This window comes from Balaenoptera musculus, chromosome 4 (genome assembly GCF_009873245.2).
Source record: "Balaenoptera musculus isolate JJ_BM4_2016_0621 chromosome 4, mBalMus1.pri.v3, whole genome shotgun sequence".
Lineage (NCBI taxonomy): Eukaryota > Metazoa > Chordata > Mammalia > Artiodactyla > Balaenopteridae > Balaenoptera > Balaenoptera musculus.
In genome coordinates, this window is record NC_045788.1 from 50,303,714 (window position 1) to 50,327,960 (window position 24,247).

Here is a 24,247-nt window from a genome sequence, read left to right on the forward strand (position 1 = left end):
AGAATGGAGGCAAAGATCGAGAAGATGCAAGAAATGTTTAACAAAGAACTAGAAGAATTAAAGAACAAACAAGCAGAGATGAACAATACAATAACTGAAAAGAAAACTACACTAGAAGGAACCAATAGCAGAATAACTGAGGCAGAAGAACGGATAAGTGACCTGGAAGACAGAATGGTGGAATTCACTGCCACGGAACAGACTAAAGATAAAAGAATGAAAAGAAATGAAGACAGCCTAAGAGACCTCTGGGACAACACTAAACGCAACAACATTCGCATTATACGGGTCCCAGAAGGAGAAGAGAGAAAGGACCAGAGAAAATATATGAAGAGATTATAGTCGAAAACTTCCCTAACATGGGAAAGGAAATAGCCACCCAAGTCCAGGAAGCGCAGAGAGTCCCATACAGGATAAACCCAAGGAGAAACACGCCGAGACACATAGTAATCAAATTGGCAATAATTAAAGACAAGGAAAAATTATTGAAAGCAGCAAGGGAAAAACGACAAATAACATACAAGGGAACTCCCATAAGGTTAACAGCTGATTTCTCAGCAGAAACTCTACAAGCCAGAAGGGAGTGGCATGATATACTTAAAGTGATGAAAGGGAAGAACCTACAACCAAGATTACTCTAGCTGGCAAGGATCTCATTCAGATAAAACGGAGAAATCAAAAGCTTTACAGACAAGCAAAAGCTAAGAGAATTCAGCACCACCATACCACCTCTACAGCAAATGCTAAGGGAACTTCTCTAAGTGGGAAACACAAGAGAAGAAGAGGACCTACAAAAACAAACCCAAAACAATTAAGAAAATGGTAATAGGAACATACATATTGATAATTACCTTAAACGTGAACGGATTAAATGCTCCAACCAAAAGACACAGGCTTGCTGAATGGATACAAAAACAAGACCCATATATATGCTGTCTACAAGAGACCCACTTCAGACCTAGGGACACATACAGACTGAAAGTGAGGGGATGGAAAAAGATATTCCATGCAATGGAAATCAAAAGAAAGCTGGAGTAGCAATTCTCATATCAGACAAAATAGACTTTAAAATAAAGACTATTACAAGAGACAAAGAAGGACACTATATAATGATCAAGGGATCGATCCAAGAAGAAGATATAACAATTATAAATATATATGCACCCAACATAGGAGCACCTCAATACATAAGGCAACTGCTAACAGCTATAAAAGAGGAAATTGACAGTAACACAATAATAGTGGGGGACTTTAACACCTCACTTACACCAATGGACAGATCATCCAAAATGAAAATAAATAAGGAAACAGAAGTTTTAAATAACACAATAGACCAGATAGATTTAGTTGATATTTATAGGACATTCCATCCAAAAACAGCAGATTACACTTTCTTCTCAAGTGCGCATGGAACATTCTCCAGGATAGATCACATCTTGGGTCACAAATCAAGCCTCAGTAAATTTAAGAAAATTGAACTCATATCAAACATCTTTTCTGACCACAATGCTATGAGATTAGAAATGAATTACAAGGAAAAAAAAACGTGAAAAGCACAAACACATGGAAGCTAAACAATACGTTACTAAATAACCAAGAGATCACTGAAGAAATCAAAGAGGAAATCAAAAAATACTTAGAGATAAATGACAATGAAAACACAACGATCCAAAACCTATGGGATGCAGCAAAATCAGTTCTAAGAGGGAGGTTTATAGCTATACAAGCCTACCTAAAGAAACAAGAAAATCTCAAGTAAACAATCTAACCTTACACCTAAAGGAACTAGAGAAAGAAGAACAAACAAAACCCAAAGTTAGCAGAAGGAAAGAATCATAAAGATCAGAGCAGAAATAAATGAAATAGAAACAAAGAAAACAATAGCAAAGATCAATAAAACTAAAAGCTGGTTCTTTGAGAAGATAAACAAAATTGATAAGCCATTAGCCAGACTCATCAAGTAAAAGAGGGAGAGGACTCAAATCAATAAAATTAGAAATGTAAAAGGAGAAGTTACAACAGACACCGCAGAAATACAAAGCATCCTAAGAGACTACTACAAGCAACTCTATGCCAATAAAATGGACAACCTGGAAGAAATGGACAAATTCTTAGAAACGTATAACCTTCCAAGACTGAACCAGGAAGAAACAGAAAATATGAACAGACCAATCACAAGTAATGAAATTGAAATTGTGATTAAAAATCTTCCAACAAACAAAAGTCCAGGACCAGATGGCTTTACAGTTGAACTCTATCAAACATTTAGAGAAGAGCTAACACCCATCCTTCTCAAACTCTTCCAAAAAATTGCAGAGGAAGGAACACTCCCAAACTCATTCTATGAGGCCACCATCACCCTGATACCAAAACCAGACAAAGATACTACAAAAAAAGAAAATTACAGACCAATATCACTGATGAATATAGATGCAAAAATCCTCAACAAAATACTAGCAAACAGAATCCAACAACACATTAAAAGGATCATACACCACAATCAAGTGGGATTTATCCCAGGGATGCAAGGATTCTTCAATATACACAAATCAATCAATGTGATCCACCATATTAACAAATTGAAGAAGAAAAACCATATGATCATCTCAATAGATGCAGAGAAAGCTTTCGACAAAATTCAACACCCGTTTATGATAAAAACTCTCCAGAAAGTGGGCGTAGAGGGAACCTACCTCAACATAATAAACGCCATATATGACAAACCCACAGCAAACATCATTCTCAATGGTGAAACACTGAAAGCATTTCCTCTAAGATCAGGAACGAGACAAGGATGTCCACTTTCACCACTATTATTCAACATAGTTTTGGAAGTCCTAGCCACAGCAATCAGAGAAGAAAAAGAAATAAAAGGAATACAAATTGGAAAAGAAGAAGTAAAGCTGTCACTGTTTGCAGATGACATGATACTATACATAGAGAATCCTAAAAATGCCACCAGAAAACTACTAGAGCTAATCAATGAATTTGGTAGAGTTGCAGGATACAAAATTAATGCACAGAAATCTCTTGCATTCCTATACACTAATGATGAAAAATCTGAAAGAGAAATTATGTAAACACTCCCATTTACCATGGCAACAAAAAGAATAAAATACCTAGGAATAAACCTACCTAAGGAGACAAAAGACCTGTATGCAGAAAACTATAAGACACTGATGAAAGAAATTAAAGATGATACCAACAGATGGAGAGATATACCATGTTCTTGGATTGGAAGAATCAATATTGTGAAAATGACTCTACTACCCAAAGCAATCTACAGTTTCAATGCAATCCCTATCAAATTACCAATGGCATTTTTTACGGAACTAGAACAAATCATCTTAAAATTTGTATGGAGACACAAAAGACCCCGAATAGCCAAAGCAGTCTTGAGGGAAAAAAACGAAGCTGGAGGAATCAGACTCCCTGACTTCAGACTATACTACAAAGCTACAGTAATCAAGACAATATGGTACTGGCACAAAAACAGAAACATAGATCAATGGAACAAGATAGAAAGCCCAGAGATAAACCCACGCACCTATAGTCGACTAATCTATGACAAAGGAGGTAAAGATATATAATAGAGAAAAGACAGTCTCTTCAATAAGTGGTGCTGGGAAAACTGGACAGCTACATGTAAAAGAATGAAATTAGAATAGTCCCTAGCACCATACACAAAAATAAACTCAAAATGGATTAGGGACCTAAATGTAAGACCGGACACTATAAAACTCTTAGAGGAAAACATAGGAAGAACACTCTTTGACATAAATCACAGCAAGATCTTTTTTGATCCACCTCCTAGAGTAATGGAAATAAAAACAAAAATAAACAAATGGGACCTAATGAAACTTCAAAGCTTTTGCACAGCAAAGGAAACCATAAACAAGACGAAAAGACAACCCTCAGAATGGGAGAAAATATTTGCAAACGAATCAACGGACAAAGGATTAATCTCCAAAATATATAAACAGCTCATGCAGCTCAATATTAAAGAAACAAACACCCCAATCCAAAAATGGGCAGAAGACCTAAATAGACATTTCTCCAAAGAAGACATACAGATGGCCAAGAAGCACATGAAAAGATGCTCAACATCACTAATTATTAGAGAAATGCAAATCAAAACTACAATGAGGTATCACCTCACTCCTGTTAGAATGGGCATCATCAGAAAATCTACAAACAACAAATGCTGGAGAGGGTGTGGAGAAAAGGAAACCTTCTTGCACTGTTGGTGGGAATGTAAATTGATACAGCCACTATGGAGAACAATATGGAGGTTCCTTAAAAAACTAAAAATAGAATTACCATATGATCCAGCAATCCCACTACTGGGCATATACCATATGGGCAAAACCATAGTTCAAACTATGGGCAAAACCATAGTTCAAAAAGACACATGCACCCCAATATTCATTGCAGCACTATTTACAATAGCCAGGTCATGGAAGCAACCTAAATGCCCATCGATAGACAAATGGATAAAGAAGATGTGGTACATATATACAATGGAATATTACTCAGCCATAAAAAGGAACAAAATTGAGTCATTTGTTGAGATGTGGATGGATCTAGAGACTGTCATACAGAGTGAATTAAGTCAGAAAGAGAAAAACAAATATCGTATATTAACGCATGTAGGTGGAACCTAGAAAAATGGTACAGGTGATCCGGTTTGCAGGGCAGAAGTTGAGACACAGATGTAGAGAACAAACATATGGACACCTAGAGGGGAAAACCACGGTGGGGTGGGGATGATGTTGTGCTGAATTGGGTGATTGGGATTGACATATATACACTGATGTGTATAAAATTGATGACTGATTAAAAAAAAAAAAAACTTTGCTCTCCTAAGTCACTATCTCCAGTTAGCATAATGCAAAATTGTTATTGTAGTATTTCTTCCTACCACACTTTTTACGAAGTATGCAAATATTAATAAAAACTGCATTTTCAAAGGAAAGTAGATAAATTTGCAGCTAGCTGTATTTGTTTATAATTCTAGTTTAAATTAAATGGAAATGAAGTTTGAAACTAAAAAAAAAAAAAAGAATCAATAAGGCAACAGAGGTACAAAATGATGCAATAGAACAGTTAGACTTAATTGATATTTTCAGGACATTACATCCAAAAAAATCAGAATACACATTCTTTTCAAGTGCACATGGAACATTACCTAGGATTGACCACATACTAGGGCACAAAACAAGCCTTAACAAATTTAAGAGGATAGAAGTTATTTCAAGCATCTTTTCTGACCACAACAGTATGAAACTAGAAATCCACCACAGAAAGAAAAATGAGAAAAAAATGATTACATAGAAACTAAACAACATGCTACTAAAAAAACCAATGGGTCAACGATGAAATCAAAAAGGAAATTCAAAAATACTTTGAGAAAAATGACAATGAAAACACAACCATACAAAATCTATGGGATGCAGCAAAAGCAGTCCTTAGAGGGAAGTTCACAGCAATACAAGCCTTCCTCAAAAAACAAGAAAAATCTCAAATAAACAACATAACTTACCACTTAAAAGAATTAGAAAAAGAAGAACAAACAAAACCTAAAGTCAGCAGAAGGAAGGAAATCATAAAGATCAGAGAGGAAATAAATAAATCAGAGATTAAAAAAATAATAGAGAAAATCAATAAAACCAAGAGCTGGTTCTTTGAAAGGATAAACGAGATTGACAAATCTCTGGCCAAGCTCACCAAGAAGAAAAGAGAGAACACAAATAAACAAAATAAGAAATGAAAAAGGAGACATAACAACTGATACCGCAGAAATACAAAAAAAACTGTAAGGGACTACTATGAACAATTATATGCCAACAAATTCAACAACCTAGAAGAAATGGACAAGTTTCTAGAAACACACAGCCCACCAAAACTGAATCAAGAAGAAATAGATAATTTGAACAGACCAATCATTTGAAGTAAAATAGAATCTGTAATTAAAAAACTCCCTACAAACAAAAATCCAGGACCAGATAGCTTCACAGGCAAATTCTACCAAACATACAAAGAAGAACTTATACCAATCCTTCTCAAACTCTTCCAAAAAATTGAAGAGGAAAGAACACACCCAAGGACATTCTATGAAGCCACCATCACCCTGATACCGAAACCAGACAAAGATACCACCAAAAAAGGAAATTACAGGCCAATATCTTTGATGAATATAGATGCAAAAATTCTCAACAAAATATTAACAAACCAAATCCAACAGCACATAAAAAAGATCATACACCGTGAACAAGTGGGATTCATCCCAAGTTCACAAGGATGATTCAACATATGCAAATCAATCAATGTGATACACCACATAAACAAAAGACAAAAACCACATGATCATCTCAGGAGATGCAGAAAAAGCCTTTGATAAAATTCAGCATACATCCATGATAAAAACTCTTACCAAAGTGGGTATAGAGGGAACATATTTCAAAATAGTAAAAGCTATTTATGACAAACCCACAGCCAATATAATACTCACTGCTAAAATCTGGAACAAGACAAAGATGCCAACTCCCATGACTTCTATTGAACACAGTATTGGCAGTCCTAGCCACAGCAATCACAGAAAAAAAAGAAATAAGTTATATCCAAATTGGAAGGCAAGAGGTAAAATTGTCATTATATGCAGATAATATGATACTACATATAGAAAACCCTAAAAACTCCACACAAACACTACTAGAACTGATAAATTCATCAAGGTAGTAGGATACAAGATTAACATACAGAAACTGGTTGAATTTCTTTACACCAAAAATGAAATGTCATAAAGGAAAAGCAACCCAGAAAATAAAATACTTAGGAATAAACCTCACCAAGGAAGTGAAAGAGAACTATAAAACATTAATAAAGGAAACTGAAGATGATTCAAAGAAATGGAAAGATATCTCATGCTGTTGGATTGGAAGAATTAATATTGTTAAAATGGCCATAGTACCCCAAACAATCTACAGATTTAACGTAATCACTATCAAATGACCATGACATTTTTCACATAACTAGAACAAATAATCCTAAAATTCATATGGAACCGTAAAAGACCCAAAATTTCCCAGGCAATCCTGAGGAAAAAAAACAAAGCAGGAGGCTTAACCTTCCCAGACTTCATACAATACTACAAAGCTACAGTAATCAAAACGGCATGGTATTGGCACAAAAACAGTCATATGGATCAATGGAACAGAATAGAGAGCCTGAAATAAACCCACACACATACAATCAATTAATCTTTGAAAAAAAGAGGTAAGAATATACAAAGGGAAAAAGGCAGTCTCTTCAGCAAGTGGTGTTGGGAAAGTTGGACAGCTGCATGTAAATCAGTGAAGTTAGAACACACCCTCTCACCATACACAAAAATAAACTCAAAATGACTTAAGGACTTAAACATAAGACATGACACCATAAAACTCCTAGAAGAGAACATAGGCAAAACATTCTCTGACATAAATTTTACCAATGTTTTCTTAGGTCAGTCTCCCAAGGCAATAGAAATAAAAACAAAATTAAGCCAATGGGACCTAAACAAACTTACAAGCTTTTGCACAGCAAAGGAAACCATAATAAGAAAAGACAGCCTACAAATGGGAGAAAATACTTGCAAACAATGCAACAAGCAAGGGCTTAATTTCCAAAATATACAAACAGCTCATACAACTCAACAACAACAAAAAAACAAACAGCCCAATCAAAAAAATGGGCAGAAGACCTAAAGAGACATTTCTCCAAGGAAGAAATACAAATGGCCAATAGGCACATGAAAAGATGCTCAACATCGCTAATTATTAGAAAAATGCAAATCAAAACTACAATGAGGTACCACCTCACACCAGTCAGAATGGCCATCATTAAAAAGGCTAGAAATAACAAATGCTGGAGAGGGTGTGGAGAAAAGGGAACACTCCTACACTACTGGTGGGACTATAAGTTGGTACAGCCACTGTGGAAAACAGTATGGAGGTTCCTCAGAAAACTAAAAACAGAATTACCATATGCTCCAGCAATCCCACTCGTGGGCATATGTCCAGACAAAACTATAATTCAAAAAGGCACATGCACCCCTATGTTCATCACAGCACTATTCACAATAGCCAAGACATGGAAACAATCTAAATGTCCATCAACAGAGGAATGGATAAAGATGTGGTACATATATACAATGAAATATTACTCAGCCATAAACAAAGAATGAAATAATGCCATTTACAGCAACATGGATACAACTAGAAATTATCACACTAAGTTAAGTAAGTCAGAAAGAGAAAGACAAATACCATATGATATCACTTACAGTGGAATCCAAAATATGACACAAACGAACCTATCTATGAAACAGAAACAGAATCACAGACATAGAGAATAGACTGGTGGTTGCCAAGGGGGAGGGGGGCGGGAGAGGGATGGATTGAGAGTTTGGGATTAGCAGATGCAAACTGGTATATATAGAATAGGTAGGGCTTCCCTGGTGGCGCAGTGGTTGAGAATCTGCCTGCTAATGCAGGGGACACGGGTTCGAGCCCTAGTCTGGGAGGATCCCACATGCCGCGGAGCAACTGGGCCCGTGTGCCACAACTACTGAGCCTGCGCGTCTGGAGCCTGTGCTCCACAACAAGAGAGGCCGCGATAGTGAGAGGCCCATGCACCGTGATGAAGAGGGGCCCCCGCTTGCCCCAGCTAGAGGAAGCCCTTGCACAGAAACGAAGATCCAACACAGCCAAAATAAATAAATAAATAAATAAATAAATAAATAAATAAATGAATAAATAATTAAAGGTGTTAATAATTTAAAAAACAAAAAACAAAAGAAGAATAGGTAAACAACAAGGTCCTACTGTATAGCACAGGGAATTATATTCAATATCCTGTGATAAACCATAATGGAAAAGAATATGAAAAAGAATGTGTATATGTATAACTGAATCACTTTGCTGTACAGCAGAAATAACACAACATTGTAAATCAACTATACTTCAATAAAAAAATAAAAATAAATACAATAAATAAATTAGGATACACAATGTACCAAATGCACAACCTCAAAGATTTCTGTGCTGGGAATTTATTCAGATTTGGCCTTTTCCTTTGTGTGTTTTCATTTTGTTTTTACTTTTCAAGTTATATATGCTGAACTTAGGAAACCTATATTTTTTTATTTAACAAAATGATGCTGAATTGGAGCACTAATTGGTGAGCACTTGACATGCATCATCTCATTTATGCTTCATAACAACCCTCTGAGGCAATTATAGCTATCTCCCCTTGAAGCACAGGGTGCTCAAGTAATTTGAGCATATAAGTGTTGATGGAGGATTCAAGCCTGGCTCTAATTAATTTCTGAGGCCAGTATACTCTAACCCTGTGCCATGCTGCCTGCCAGAACCCTTCAGGACCTCTCCTCTTGTGGTTAATTTTAACTGATGTGAACAACAAAGGTACCAGCATTGAACTTCAATCTCATAAATAATGTGGTGTTAAAACGAGGTTTAAAAAAGTATTAAAGGAGAAGCAGCTGTAGTTTTGACCTTCAGGCTTGAGTCCATCCCTTCACTGCCATCCTCTCCCCTCCAGATGAAAGGCACCAGGGGTACTCATCCAAGAGTCAGATATTTGACTAAGGGGTGATCGTACTTCTAAATGACAGACTGAGACTCCTCTGAAACAAGGAGTAAAAACTCTGGGTTCTGACCTTTGGTTTCCTCCAATGTAAGGCAAATTTTGAACTACATAATCTAAAGTCCTTAACTTTATGATTCTATGAAGACTGGACTCTTCTGAGGTAGGTGGGCTTCTGCCCAAACTACAATTCCTTGACTGACATAATCAGGGGACGAGGTCCTGTTGCAAGGTCCTCCGCATATGCACAACCTCAGACTTTGAGAAAATTGGCACCAAGCCAACTGTAAACATCTGCAATTTGGATTGCAAAACTGCCAGTCAGGAAGAATGCCCAGCCAACACCAGTACTCTCACTGCTCAGGGAACACACTACATTTCTACAAAGCTTATTTCAGATGCTACCACACAGCAGTTAGGAAATTGAAAGTGATATAGGGAGGGAGATCAAGATGGCAGAGGAGGATGTGAAGCCCACCTCCCCCCACAAACACATCAAAAATGCATCTACATGTGGAACAATTCTCACAGAAAACCAACTAGAAACTGGCAAGAGATCTCCTACACAGCCAAAGCTGCAAGAAAGATCTCTATATTACCAGAGTAGGATGGGGAAAAAAAAGTCATCAGGATGGGACTCTGCCCCTGGGAGTGATCTGTAAGGAAGAGGTCCATGTGGGCAGACCTTCACCCTGGGGAAGCCCCCTTGCCTGCTGAGAAATCTTCTGGAACAGATAGAGGGGCTGGAGAAGTATGCCTGTGTGGGCTTCCTAACATCGGGATGGAGAGAGACACGCACCAACGGCTGGCTGCTGACTTGCCAAGCTTCCCAATCGGAAGGGGCAAACACCCAGGGCCCCTTCACTCCACACTGCAGCATGGCGTGAGATCATGGCAGAGATTTGGTCTAGCTGCGCAGAGACAGACAGGGCACCTGGGGTGTGATCTGGGCCAAACCGTGGAGCCCATTGTCCATGTGTGCACGGCACAGGTGTGGCTGCAGTGCACACTGTCGGTGCACACCAGGTGGCACCACAGGAACAGGCAGGCACTGGGTGCTGAGTCTTGGATGGGCAGGCCCTGGGCAAGAATACATGACTGTTCATTTCTCAGTGGGGGTGCTCCAGCTCCACCCACTTTACACCACATCTGGAGCAGACAGATCCTGGGAGAGGTCTACCACAGAGGCAGCCCAGGTCCCAGGTGGCAGCACAGCCATCTCCATTCCTGTAGCCACAGTCCACCAACCCCCGCCTACTCCACACCACAGCCTAGCACTAAGTCTCGGTTGAACAAAATGGAGAAAGTGATGCGACTTTGGGCTGCTTTTGGGAGGAACTGCAGACACCTACACAGCTGATGCACAGGTTCACTGTGACCACATGAGCCTCACTTGCTTTAGTGAACGCCAACTTTGGGGCAAGGCATGCACTCAAGGGCAACAGAGCCTGATCAAACCCGACCCTCAGGGCTTCTACTCCAACATCTGGGGAGGAGACCCCGCCCCTGACAGGGCAGTGACAGACAGCCTTGGAGCAAAGAGGAGGCCCCACCCCACATCCAGCACAGGCTCTGGACAGCATATCACCACTCACACTCCCCATCAAGGGGATAATGGCAAGCACACTCTAAGGAAAGATGTGGCTGGATCCATACCAAATCAAGCCCTCACACTAAAAATATCGGACAACAGTCTACAGAGGGATGCTCCCACACTAAAGAAAAACAAAAAAACAAAAAAAAACCAAAAAGCTTCAAGACCACAGTAGGTAACTGTTTCTCCTAAATTCATAAGAGACAAAGAAAGTTAGGTAAAATAAAAAGCAGAGGAACTACTCCCAACTAAAAGAACAAGAGAAATCCCCTGAAAGAACAAATGATGATCAGTCCTCATCAGCCTACTAGACTCCAAGTCCAAAAGGAGATAATAAAAATGCTAAAGGAATTAAGAAAGATTATCAGTAGAAATGAAGTTCACTGTAACAAGGAGCGAGAAACTATAAAGATGAACCAAACGAAATTAGACAATTCAATTGCCAAGATAAAAACCAATCTAGAAGCAATGAATAGCAGACTAAAAGACACAGAAGAATGAATGAATGATCTAGAAGAAAGAATACTGGAAGTCACCCAATCAGAACAGCAGACAGACAAATAAAAAAAAAAATGAAAGCAACATATGAGATTTATGGGATAATATAAAGCATGCCAACCTATATGTAATAGGGGTTCCAGGAGGAGAAGATAGAGAGAAAGGGATTGAAAATGTATCTGAAGAAATTATGGCTGAAAACTTCTCAAATCTAAAGAAGGAAACAGATATCCAGGTACAGGAAGCACAGAGGGTCCCAAACAAGATAAACCCAAACAGACCCACACCAAGCCATATCATAATTTAAATGACAAAAGTTAAGGGGAGGATTCTAAAGGCAACAAGAGAAAAACAAAATGTCAGTTAAAAGGGAACCCCCATAAGGCTATCAGCTGATTTTTCTGCAGAAACTTTGAGGGCCGGAAGGGAGTGACAAGATATATTCAAAGTCCTGAAAGGGAAAAACCTGCAACATAGGATACTCTACCCAGCAAGACTATCATTAAGAATAGAAGGAGAGATAAAGAATTTTTCAGACAAGCAAAAACTAAAAGAATTCAGCAAAACTAAACCTATCCTAAAAGAAATATTGAAAGGTCTTCTCTAAATAGAAAAGAAGCAAGAATCTATAGGAAAGGGCAAATCACAGTAGGAGAGGCAAATATACAAAAGGATTGAAGATCACTTAAATAAACAACTACATAGACTAAAAACAATCAAATTTTATAAAAGTGATTATGACTACAATTAACAGCAAAAGGATAAACATGAAGATGTAAAATAGGACATCAAAATCACAAATGTGAGGAAGGGGAGTGTTAAAATGCAGATCTTTTAGAATGTGTTTGAACTTGTATGACTATCAGTTTAAGCAAGTAGCTATAGCTATGGGTCAACATACTTGAAAACCAGGGTAACCACAAAACAGAAACATATAATAGATTCACAAAAACCAAAAAGAAAGTAACTCAAGCATACTACAAAAGAAAACCATCAAACCACACACACACACAAAAAGAAATGAACAAAGAAGAACTGCAAAAACTGGAAAACAAGATTTAAAATGGCAATAAATATGTACCTATCAATAATTACTTTAAATGTCAATGGACTAAATGCTCTGATCAGAAGACAGTGGCAGATTAGATTAAAAAAAAGAACCTACAGTATGCTGCCTACAAGAGACTCACCTCAGGCAAAAAACACACACAGACTGAAAGTAAAGGGTTGGAAAAATATATTTCATGCAAATGAAAATGACAAGAAAACAGGGATAGCAATACTCGTATCAGACAAACAAAGTAGACTTTTAACACGTCTTTTTTAATCGAAGTATAGGTGATGTACAATATTATGTAAGTTACAGATGTACAATATAGTGATTCACAATTTTTAAAGGTTATACTCCATTTGTACTTATTGTAGAATATTGGCTATATTCCCCATGTTGTACAGTATTTCCTTGTAGCTTACTTTATACCTATTACTTTGTACCTCTTAATGCCCTACACCCCTAAATTGCCCCTCCCCTCTTGCCTCTCCCCAGTAGTAGCCACTAGTTTGTTCTCTATATCCAAGTCTACTTTTTTGTTGTATTCACTAGTTTTATTTTTCAGATTCCATGTATAAATGATATCATACAGTATTTGTCTGTCTCTGTCTTACTTATTTCACTTAGCATGACACCCTCCAAGTCCATCTATGTTGCTGCAAATGGCAAAATTCCATTCTTTTCTATGGCTGAGTAGTATTCCATTATATATACACATATATATGTACACACATATATATACACATCCGTATATATATATACACACATACCATGTCTTCTTTATCCATCTACTGATGGATACTTAGGTTGCTTTTACATTTTGGCAATTGTAAATAATGCTGCTATAAACATTGGGGTGCATGTATCTTTTCAAATTAGTGTTTCTGGGTTTTGGGGGGGATATATATCCAGGATTGGAATTGCTGGGTCTTATGGTATTTCTATTTTTAGTCTTTTGAGAAACCTCCATACTGTGTCCACAGTGACTGCACCAATTTACATTCCCATCAACAGTGTATGAGGATTCCCTTTTCTCCACATCCTTACCAACATGTTATTTGTGGTCTTTTTGATGATAGCCATTCTGACAGGTGTGAGGTGATATTCATTGTGCTTTTGATTTGCATTTCCCTGATGATTGGCAATGTTGAGCATCTTTTTGTGTCTCTGTTGACTATCTGCATTTCCTCTTTGGAAAAATATCTATTTAGTTCTGCCCATTTTTAAGTTGGGTTGTCTTTTTTTTTTTTTTTGATGTTGAGTTACATGAGCTGTTTATATATTTTGGATATTAACCCTTTGTTGGTCATTATTTGCAAATATTTTTTCCCATTCAGTAGGTTGTCTTTTCATTTTGTCAGCAGTTTCCTTTACTGTGCAAAAGCTTTTAAGTTTAATTAGGTCCCATTTGTTAATTTTTGCTTTTATTTCCTTTGCTTTAGGAGACAGAGCAAAAACAATATTTCTACAATTTCTGTCAAAGAGTGTTTTCTGTCTATGTTTTCCTTTGGAGGTTTATGGTATCTGTTCTTATATTTAGATCTTCAATCCATTTTGAGCTTATTTTTATATATGGTGTTAGAGAATATTCTAATTTCACTCTTTTACATGTAGATGTTCAGCTTTCCCAGCACCACTTATTGAAAAGACGGTCTCTTGTCCATTGTCCATTCTTGCCTCCTTTGTCATAGATTAATTGATCATAAGTGTGTGGGTTTAGTTCTGGGCTCTCTATTATGTTCCATTGTTCTATGTGTCTGTTTTTGTGCCAGTAGCATTCTGTTTTGATTACTGTAGCTTTGTAGTACAGTCTGAAGTCAGGGTGCATGGTTCCTTTATCTCTGTTCTTCTTAAGATTGTTTTGGCTATTCAGGGTCTTTTGTGTCAGTCACCATGCAGATTTTAAAAGTATTTATTCTAGTTCTGTGAAAAATGTCATTGGTATTTTGATAGGGATTGCACAGAATCTGTAGATTGCCTGGAGTAGTATGGTCATGTTAACAATATTACTTTTTCCAATCCAAGAACACAGTATATCTTTCCATCTTTTTGTGCCATCTTCAATTCTTTCATCAGGGTCTTATAATTTGTGTATAGATATTTTACCTCCTTAGGTAGGTTTATTCCTAGATATTTTATTCTTTCTGATGTGATGATAAATGCAATGGTTCCCTTAATTTCACTGATAGTTCATTGTTAATGTATAGAAATACAACAGATTTCTGCTGCTTTTGGATGGAATGTTGTATATATATCAATTAAGTCCATTGGTCTAATGTGTCATTTAAGACCCATGTTTCCTTATTGATTTTCTGTAACACCCCATTATTGTGTTACTATTGATTTCTCCACTTATTACTTAATATTTGCTTTATGTTTTTAAGTGCTCCTATGTTGGGTGCATATATATTGTGCTATTCCCTTCTGGCCTGCAGAATTTCTGCTGAAAAGTCAGCTGATAGGCTTATGGAAGTTCCCTTGTATGTTACTTGTTGCTTTTCCCTTGCTGCTTTTAATAAAGGATACATGTATATGTATAACTGAATCACTTTACTAACACAACATTTTTAATCAACTATGCTCCAATATAAAATAAAAATTTAAAAAATATTCTTTGTGATTAAAATGGCAAAAAATTAAAGGTAGTGTGTCTTGATGTGGTCCTCTTTGGGTTGATCCTCTATGGGAGCTTCCACACTTCCTGGACTTGGGTGACTGTTTCCTCTCCCAGGTTAGGGACATTTTCAGCTATTATGTCTTCAAATATGTTCTCAGCCCCTTTCTCTTCTCCCTATAATGTAAATATTAGTGCTCTTGGTGTTGTCCCAGAGGCCTCCTAACTGTCCTCATTTTCACTTTTTTCTTCCTGTTCAATATCAGTGATTTCCACTACTGTCTTCCAGTTCACAGATCCATTCTTCTGAATCTTTTCCTCTACAGTTGATGCCTTCTGATGCATTTTTCCTTTAAGTTATTGTATTCTTCATCTACTGTTCTTTATATTTTCTAACTCTTTTTTAAAGACTTCTAACTTCTTGCTCTGTACATCCTGCTCTGTATATCCATTCTTCTCCCCAGTTCTTTGATCATCTTTATATATCATCAGTCACTACCCTGAACTCTTCCTCAGGTGGATTGCCTATCTATACTTCATTTATTTCTTCTGGGGTTTTATCTTATTCCTTTGTCTGGAACATGTTCCTCTTTCACCTTGTTTTACATAAGTTGCTATTCATATTTTTATGTGTCTAATAGGCTAGTTACATTTACCAAGCTTAGAGAATTTCCTCTCTATAGGAAACATCCCATATGTCCTAGCAGTGTACTCCCCTCTATATGCTCTAGGGGTTCCCCCATGAGGGCTGCATGGGTCCTTCTATTGTGGCAGATTAAGTGGGCAGTCTGGTAGGTGTGGTTGGTCCCCAGTCCAGTTGGTTGCTAGGCCTTTCCTTGTGAAATGGCTGTGGCTGCTGGTTGCAGGGACAGGTCACAAGTTGGCTGACTGCAGAGCTCCAGGGGACCCTGGGACTAGTACTGGCTCACTGGTGGGCAGAGTCAGGGTCCAGAAGACTCCAGGGCTGTTATCTGCCCATTGGTGAGTGAAGCCAGGTCCTGGGGTTAGTGCCGGACTACCGGTAGGCAGAGATGGATCCTGGAGTCTGGTTGCAAGGCTCAAGGGTCCCAGAGCTGGTGTCAGATTGCTTGTAGACTGGGGATAGTTCCTGACACAGTTGGGTATGTCATCTTGGGTGTCCCAAAACTTGTGATGGCCTGCTAGTTGGCAGGGCTAGGGCCCAGCTGGTTCTGGGGCAGGGTCTGACCTGCTGGTGGGCAAGATTTGTCTGGAGACTACAGGTTTGTGGTTTTGTTTCTCCCAAATTTAAGTCCTGCTGGCCTTCAAAGCCAAATGCTCTAGGTGCTCATCTTCCTGGTGCAGGGCCTCTGGGCTGGGGAGCCCAAAATTGGGCTCAGACATTTCCTGTGAGAGAACCACTACAATGTAATTATTTTCCAGTGTGTGTCACTTACCCCAGGGGTATAGGACTTGACTATTTCACAAATCCACCCCTCCTAGCCATCTCATTGTGGTTCCTTATGTCTTTAGTCATAGAAGATCTTTGCTTGTAGGTCCGGGTCTTTTTCATCTATGGTTATTCTGCAGATAGCTGTGATTTTAGTTGTGATTTTGGTGTGCTTGTGAGAGGAGGTGAGCTCAGGGTCTTTCTATTCTGCCATCTTGGCCAAATTCTACTAAGATGTATTTTCTTAACAGTCTATGCTTGAAGTAAACTAAACTGAAAATGAGACAGGAGAAAATACATGTAATCAGGGGCCTGTGGTCAGGTCTCCCTTCTTAATTCCATCTCATCTAATCAAGTAGAGACTTGAGAAAACAAAACATCTTCACTGAAAAAGAGAACATGATCCTCAGACAAAATACTTTAAAAGAGAGGCCATAAAGACAAAGAAGGACATTATTTATTATATAGTGATAAAGGGATTAATACAAGATGAAAATATACTCATTAACGTATATGCACCCAATTTAGGAACACCTAAATATAAAACAAATACTAACAAATTGACAGAGATATAATAGGAGGCTTTAATATTCCACTGACATCAGAGGACACATCATCGAACAGAAAGTAAAGCAACAGAGGTCCTAAATGACACAATAGACCAGTTGAATTTAATGGCCATCTACAGGACAGTACATCTAAAACCAGAATATACATTCTTTTCTAGTGCACATGGAACATTCTCTAGGGTAGACCACATAATAGATCACAAAACAAGCCTCAAGAAATTTGAGAATAGAAATTATTTCAAACATGATTTGACCACGACAGTATGAAATTAGAAATCAGCCATAGAAAGAAAAACGGGAAAAGAATGAACAGTTGGAGACAAAACATTCTACTAAAAAACAACAACAACAACAACAACAACAACAGTGGGTCAATGAGTAAATCAAAGAGAAAATCGGAAGATACCGAGACAAATGACAATAAAAACACTACCATACCAAATCTATTGGATGCTACAAAAGCAGTTCTAAGAGGGAAGTTCACAGCCATACAGCCCTTCCCCAAGAAAGAAGAAAAATTTCAAAACAACCTAACCTACCACCTAGAAGAAAACAAAACCCTGTCAGCAGAGGAAAGGAAATAAAGATCAAAGAAGAAATAAAAGAGAGAACAGAGACAGATCAATAAAACCAAGACCTCATTTCTTGAAAAGATTAAAAAAGAAAGAAAAACAAACAAAAAAGAAAGAAAGAAAAATGACAAACCTCTAGCCAGGCTCACCAAGAAAAGAAGACCCAAATAAACAAAAGAAATTAAAGGAGAAATAATTGATGCAACAGAAATATCAAAAATAAGAGATTACTATGAGCAGTTACATGGCAACAAATTGAACAATGTAGAAGAAATGGACAAATTTCTAGAAACAGGCTACAAAAGCTGAGTCAAGAAGAAACAGATAACTTGAACAGACAGATCATTTGAAGTGAAATCAAATCTAATAAGCAAATTCCCTGCAAACAAGAGTCTAGGACCAGGTGGCTTCACTGGGGAATTCCAAACATACAAAGAACTTATACCTATCTTTCTCAAACTATTCAAGAATTGAAAGGAGGGAACACTCTGAAATTTATTCTATGAAGCCACCATCACCCTGATGCCAAAACCAGATAAAGACACTACAAAAAAGATTACAGGCCAGAATCTTTAATATAGATACAAAAGTCAGACAAGAAAAAGTAAAAGACCTCCAAATCAGAAGGAAGAGGTAAAACTGTTACTATCTGCAGATGACATGACACTCTAGAGAACTTTAAAGTTTCCACATAAAAACTATTAGGACTAATAAGTGAATTCAGCAAGGTAGCAGGATACAAGATTAATATACAGAAATCGGTTGCATTTCTTTACACTAACAATGAAATACCAGAAAGAGAAAGTCAAAAAAGTCCCATTTAGTGTCAGGTCAAAAAATACGTAGTGGGTTAACACACTTGAAAAGCAGGATAACCACAAATCAAAAACATACAATAGACTCACAGAAAACAAAAAGAACACAAGTATAATACAAAAGAAAACCATCAAACCATGAAAGTAAAAAAAAAAAAAAAGAAACAAAGAAATATAAAATCAATGGGAAAACAAAGTTTAAAATGGCAATAAATACATATTAATAATTACATTAAATGTCAATGGACTAAATTCAAAAGATTTTATTATCCAATCTGCCACTCTGTAAGAGCCTACAATATGCTGCCTACAAGAGACTTGCCATAAAATAAAGGACACACATAGATTGAAAGTGAGGGGATGGGAAAGAAAATATAAACAGAAAGAAGGTGGGGGTAGCAATACTCAGACAAAAGAAACTTTAAAATGAAGACCATAAGTAAAGACAAAAAAAGGACACTATATAATGATAGAAGGATTAATACAAGAGCACATTACACAATACAAGAGGATATTACACTTGTTAACATTATGCACCAAACATAGGAGCACCTAAATACATAAAACAAGTACTAACAGACATAAAAGGAGAAATTGACAGGAATACAATAATAGTAGGAGACTTTAACACTAATCACATCAATGGATAGATCTTCTGGACAGAAAAAAAAAATCAGTAAGGCAACAGAGATCCTGAATGGCACAACAGAACAGTTAGATTTAATTGATATTTTCAGGACATTACATCCAAAAAAAACCAAATATGCATTCTTTAAGTGCACGTGGAACATTCTATAGGCTAGACCACATACTAGGGCACAAAACAAGCCTCAAATTTTAGAGGATAGAAATTACTTCAAGCACCTTTTCAGACCACAATGACATGAAACTAGGAAAATAACCACAGAAAGAGAAATGAGAAAAAATGATTACAGAGACTAAAAAATATGCTACTAAAAAAACAGTGTGTCAACAATGAAATCAAAGAAGAAATTTAAAAATACCTTGAGACAAATGACAACGAACACATAACCATACAAAATCTATGAAATGCAACAAAACAACCATACAAAAATCTATGGGATGTAGCAAAAACAGTCCTTAGAAGTTCATAGAGATACAGGCTTTCCTCACAACCTAACTTACCACCTCAAATAATTAGAAAAATAACAAGCAAAACCTAAAGTCAGCAGAAAGAAGGAAATAAAGATCAGAGAGGAAATACAATAGAGGTTAAAAAATAGTCAAAAACCATGAGCTGGTTCTTTGAGAAGGTAAATAAAATAGACAGACCTCTGGCCAGGCTCACCAACAAGAAGAGAGAGGACCCAATAAAGGGAGTGGAAGAAGAGAAATTGTTTTTGTATTTCTGTGGTATCAGTTATAAGAGAACACTACTAATAATTATATGCCAACAAATTGGACAACCTAGAAGAAATGGACAAGTTTCTAGAAATATACAGCCCACCAAAACTGAATCAAGAAATAGATAACTTGAATAGACTGATCACTAGAAGTGAAATAGAATCTTTAATTTAAAAACCTCCCTGCAAACAAAAGTCCAGGACTAGATGGCTTCACTGGGGAATTCTACCAAACATACAAAGAAGAACTTATACTGATCCTTCTCAAACTCTTCCAAAAGAGTGAAGAGGAGGGAACACTCCCAAAGTCATTCTAGGAAGCCACCATCACTCTGATACCAAAACTAGACAAAGACACTACCAGAAAAGAAAATTACAGGCCAATATCTTTGATGAACATACATGCAAAAATTCAATAAAATATTAACAAATCGAATCTAGCACCACATAAAGAAGATCATACACCACAACCAAGTTGGATTCATCCCAGGTTCACAAGCATGGTTCAAAATATGCAAAAAATCAACATGCTACACCACATCAGCTAAAGACAAGACAAAAACCACATGATCTCAACAGATGCAGAAAAAATTCAACATCCATTTATGATAAAAACCCTTACCAAAGTGGGTGCAGATGGAACACTTCTTAACATAAAAGCTATTTATGACAAACCCACAGCCAATCTAACACTCAGTGGTGAAAACCTGAAAGCCTTGGGCTTCCCTGGTGGCTCAGTGGTTAAGAATCTACCTGCCACTGCCAGGGACACGGGTTCAAGCCCTGGTCCAGGAAGATCCCACATGCCGTGGAGCAACTAAGCCCATGAGCCACAACTACTGAAGCCCATGGTCCTAGAGCCTGTGCTCTGCAACAAGAGAAGCCACCAAAATGAGAAGCCCATGCACCACAGTGAAGAATAGCCCCTGCTCACCACAGCTAGAGAAAGTCCATGAGCAGCAACAAAGACCCGATGCAGCCGAAAATAAAAATAAAATAAATAAATTTATTAAAAAAAAAAAAAGTTGAAAGCCTTCCCACTAAAGTATGGAACAAGACAAGTATGCTCACTCTCACCACTTCTAATCAACATATTATTGGAAGTCCTAACCACAGCAATCACACAAGAAAAAGAAATAAAAGTATCCTAATTAGAAAAAAAGATGTAAAATCGTCATTATACACAGATGATATGATACTCTATATAGAAAATCCTAAAGACTCCACACAAAACCTACCAGACTGATAAACAAATTCAACAAGGTAGTGGGATACAAGATTACACATATAGAAATCTGTTGCATTTCTTTACACTAACAATGAAATATTAGAAAGGGAATGTAAACAAACAATCCCTTTAAAATCGCATCAAAAAATAAAATTCTTAGAAGTAAACCTGACCAAGGAGGTGAAAGATTTATATGCTGAGAACTATAAAACATTGATAAAGGAAGTTGAAGATGATTCAAAGAAATGAACTCATGCTCTTGACTGGAAGAATTAACATTGTTTAAATGGCTTAATTTCCAACATATACAAACAGCTCATACAACTCAATAACAAAAAGACAACCTAATAAAAAAACTGGGCAGAAGACCTAAATAGACATTTCTCCAGAGAAGATACAGATGGCCAACAGGCAATGAAAAGATGCTCAACATTGTTAATTAGAGAAATGCAAATCAACATTGTTAATTAGAGAAATGCAAATCAAAACTACAATGAGTAAAGACCTGAATGTAAGACCAGACACTATAAAACTCTTAGAGGAAAACATAGGCCGAACACTCTTTGACATAAATCACAGCAAGATCTTTTTCGATCCACCTCCTGAAGTAATAAAAATAAAAACAAAAATAAACAAGTGGGATCTAATTAAACTTAAAATCTTTTGCACAGCAAAGGAAACTATAAACAAGACAAAAAGACAACGCTCAAAATGGGAGAAATTATTTGTGAACGAAGCAACCGACAAAAGATTAATCTCCAAAATATACAAAGAACTCATGCAGTTCAATATCAAAAAAAACAAAGAACCCAATCCAAAAATGGGCAGAAGATCTAAATAGACATTTCTCCAAAGAAGACATACAGATGGCCAAGAGGAACATGAAAAGATGTTTAACATCACTAATTATTAGAGATATGCAAATCAAAACTACATTCTCACACAGGTCAGAAGGACCATCATCAAAAATTCTATAAACAATAAATGCTGGAGAGGGTGTGGAGAAAATGGAACCTTCCTACATTGTTCATGGGAATGTAAACTGGTGCAGCCACTATGGAAAACAGTATGGAGGTTCCTTAAAAAACTTAAAATAGAGTTGCCATATGATCCAATAATCACACTCCTGGGCATATATCTGGAGAAAACCATAATTTGAAAGGATACCTGCACCCCAATGTTCATTGCAGCACTATTTACAATAGCCAGGACATGGAAGCAACCTAAATGTCCATCAACAGAGGAATGGATAAAGAAAATGTGGTATATATATACAATGGAATATTACTCAGCCATAAAAAAATAATGCCATTTGCAGCAACATGGATGGAACTAGAGATTGCCATACTGAGTGAAGTAAGTCAGACAGAGAAAGACAAATATCATATGATATCACTTATATGTGGAATCTAAAAAGAAGGGTACAAATGAACTTATTTACAAAACAGAAGTAGAGTCACGGATGTAGAAAACAAACTTATGGTTACCAGGGGATGGGGTGGGGAGAGGAATAAACTGGGAGATTGGAATTGACATAAACACACTACTCTATATAAAATAAATAACTAATAAGAACCTGCTGTAAAGCACAGGGAACTCTACTCAATACTCTGTAGTGGTCTATAAGGGAAAAGAATCTAAAACAAAAATGGATATATGTATAACTGATTCACTTTGCTGTACATCTGAAACTAACACAACATTGCAAATCAACTATACTCCAATAAAAATTTTTTAAAAAACTACAATGAAGTGTCACCTCAACCTGGTCAGAATGGCCATCATTAAAATGTCTACAAATAAATGCTAGAGAGGGTGTGAAGAAAAAGGGAACCTTCCTACATTGTTCATGGGAATGTAAATTGGTGCAGTCACTATGGAAAACAGTATGGAGGTTCCTAGAAAACAATCCTACTCCTGGGCATATATCCAGAGAAGACTTTAATTTGAAAAGATACATGCACACCAATGTTCATAGCAACATTATTTACAAAAGCCAAAACATGGAAGCAACCATGTCCATAGACAGATGAATGGATAAAGAAGATGTGGTATATATACACTAAGGAATACTACTCAGCCATAAAAAAGAATGAAATAATGCCATTTGCAGCAACATGGATGGACCTAGAGATGATCATACTAAGTGAAGTCATAAAAAGACAAATACCATAGGATATCACTTATATGTGGAATCTAAAATATGATACATATGATACAAATGAACTTATTTACAGAACAGAAACAGACTCACAGACATACAAAACAAATTCATGGCTACCAAAGGGAAAATGGGGTGGGGGAGGGATAATTAGGAGTTTGGGATTAGCAGATACAAACTACTATATATAAAATAAGCAATGGGGGCTTCCCTGGTGGCGCAGTGGTTGAGAGTCTGCCTGCCAGTGTAGGGGGACACGGGTTCGGACCCTGGTCTGGGAGGATCCCGCATGCCGTGGAGCAACTGGGCCCGTAAGCCACAGCTACTGAGCCTGCACGTCTGGAGCCTGTGCTCCGCAATGGGAGAGGCTGCGACAGTGAGAGGCCCATGCACCACAATGAAGAGTGGCCCCCGCTCGCCGCAACTGGAGAAAGCCCTCGCACAGAAACTAAGACCCAACACAGCCATAAATTAATTAATTAATTAATTTAAAAAAATAGGCAATGTCCTACTGTATAGTTCAGGGAACTATATTCAATATCCTGTAATAAACCATAATGGAAAAGAATATGAAAAAAATATATATCTATGTATAACTGAATCACTTTGCTGTACACCAGAAACACACTGTAAATCAACTATACTCCAATAAAAAAGTTAAAAAATCAAAACTGAAAAAAAAATACATACAAATAAACTTAACTAAAGAGGTGAAAGACTTATACGCTGAG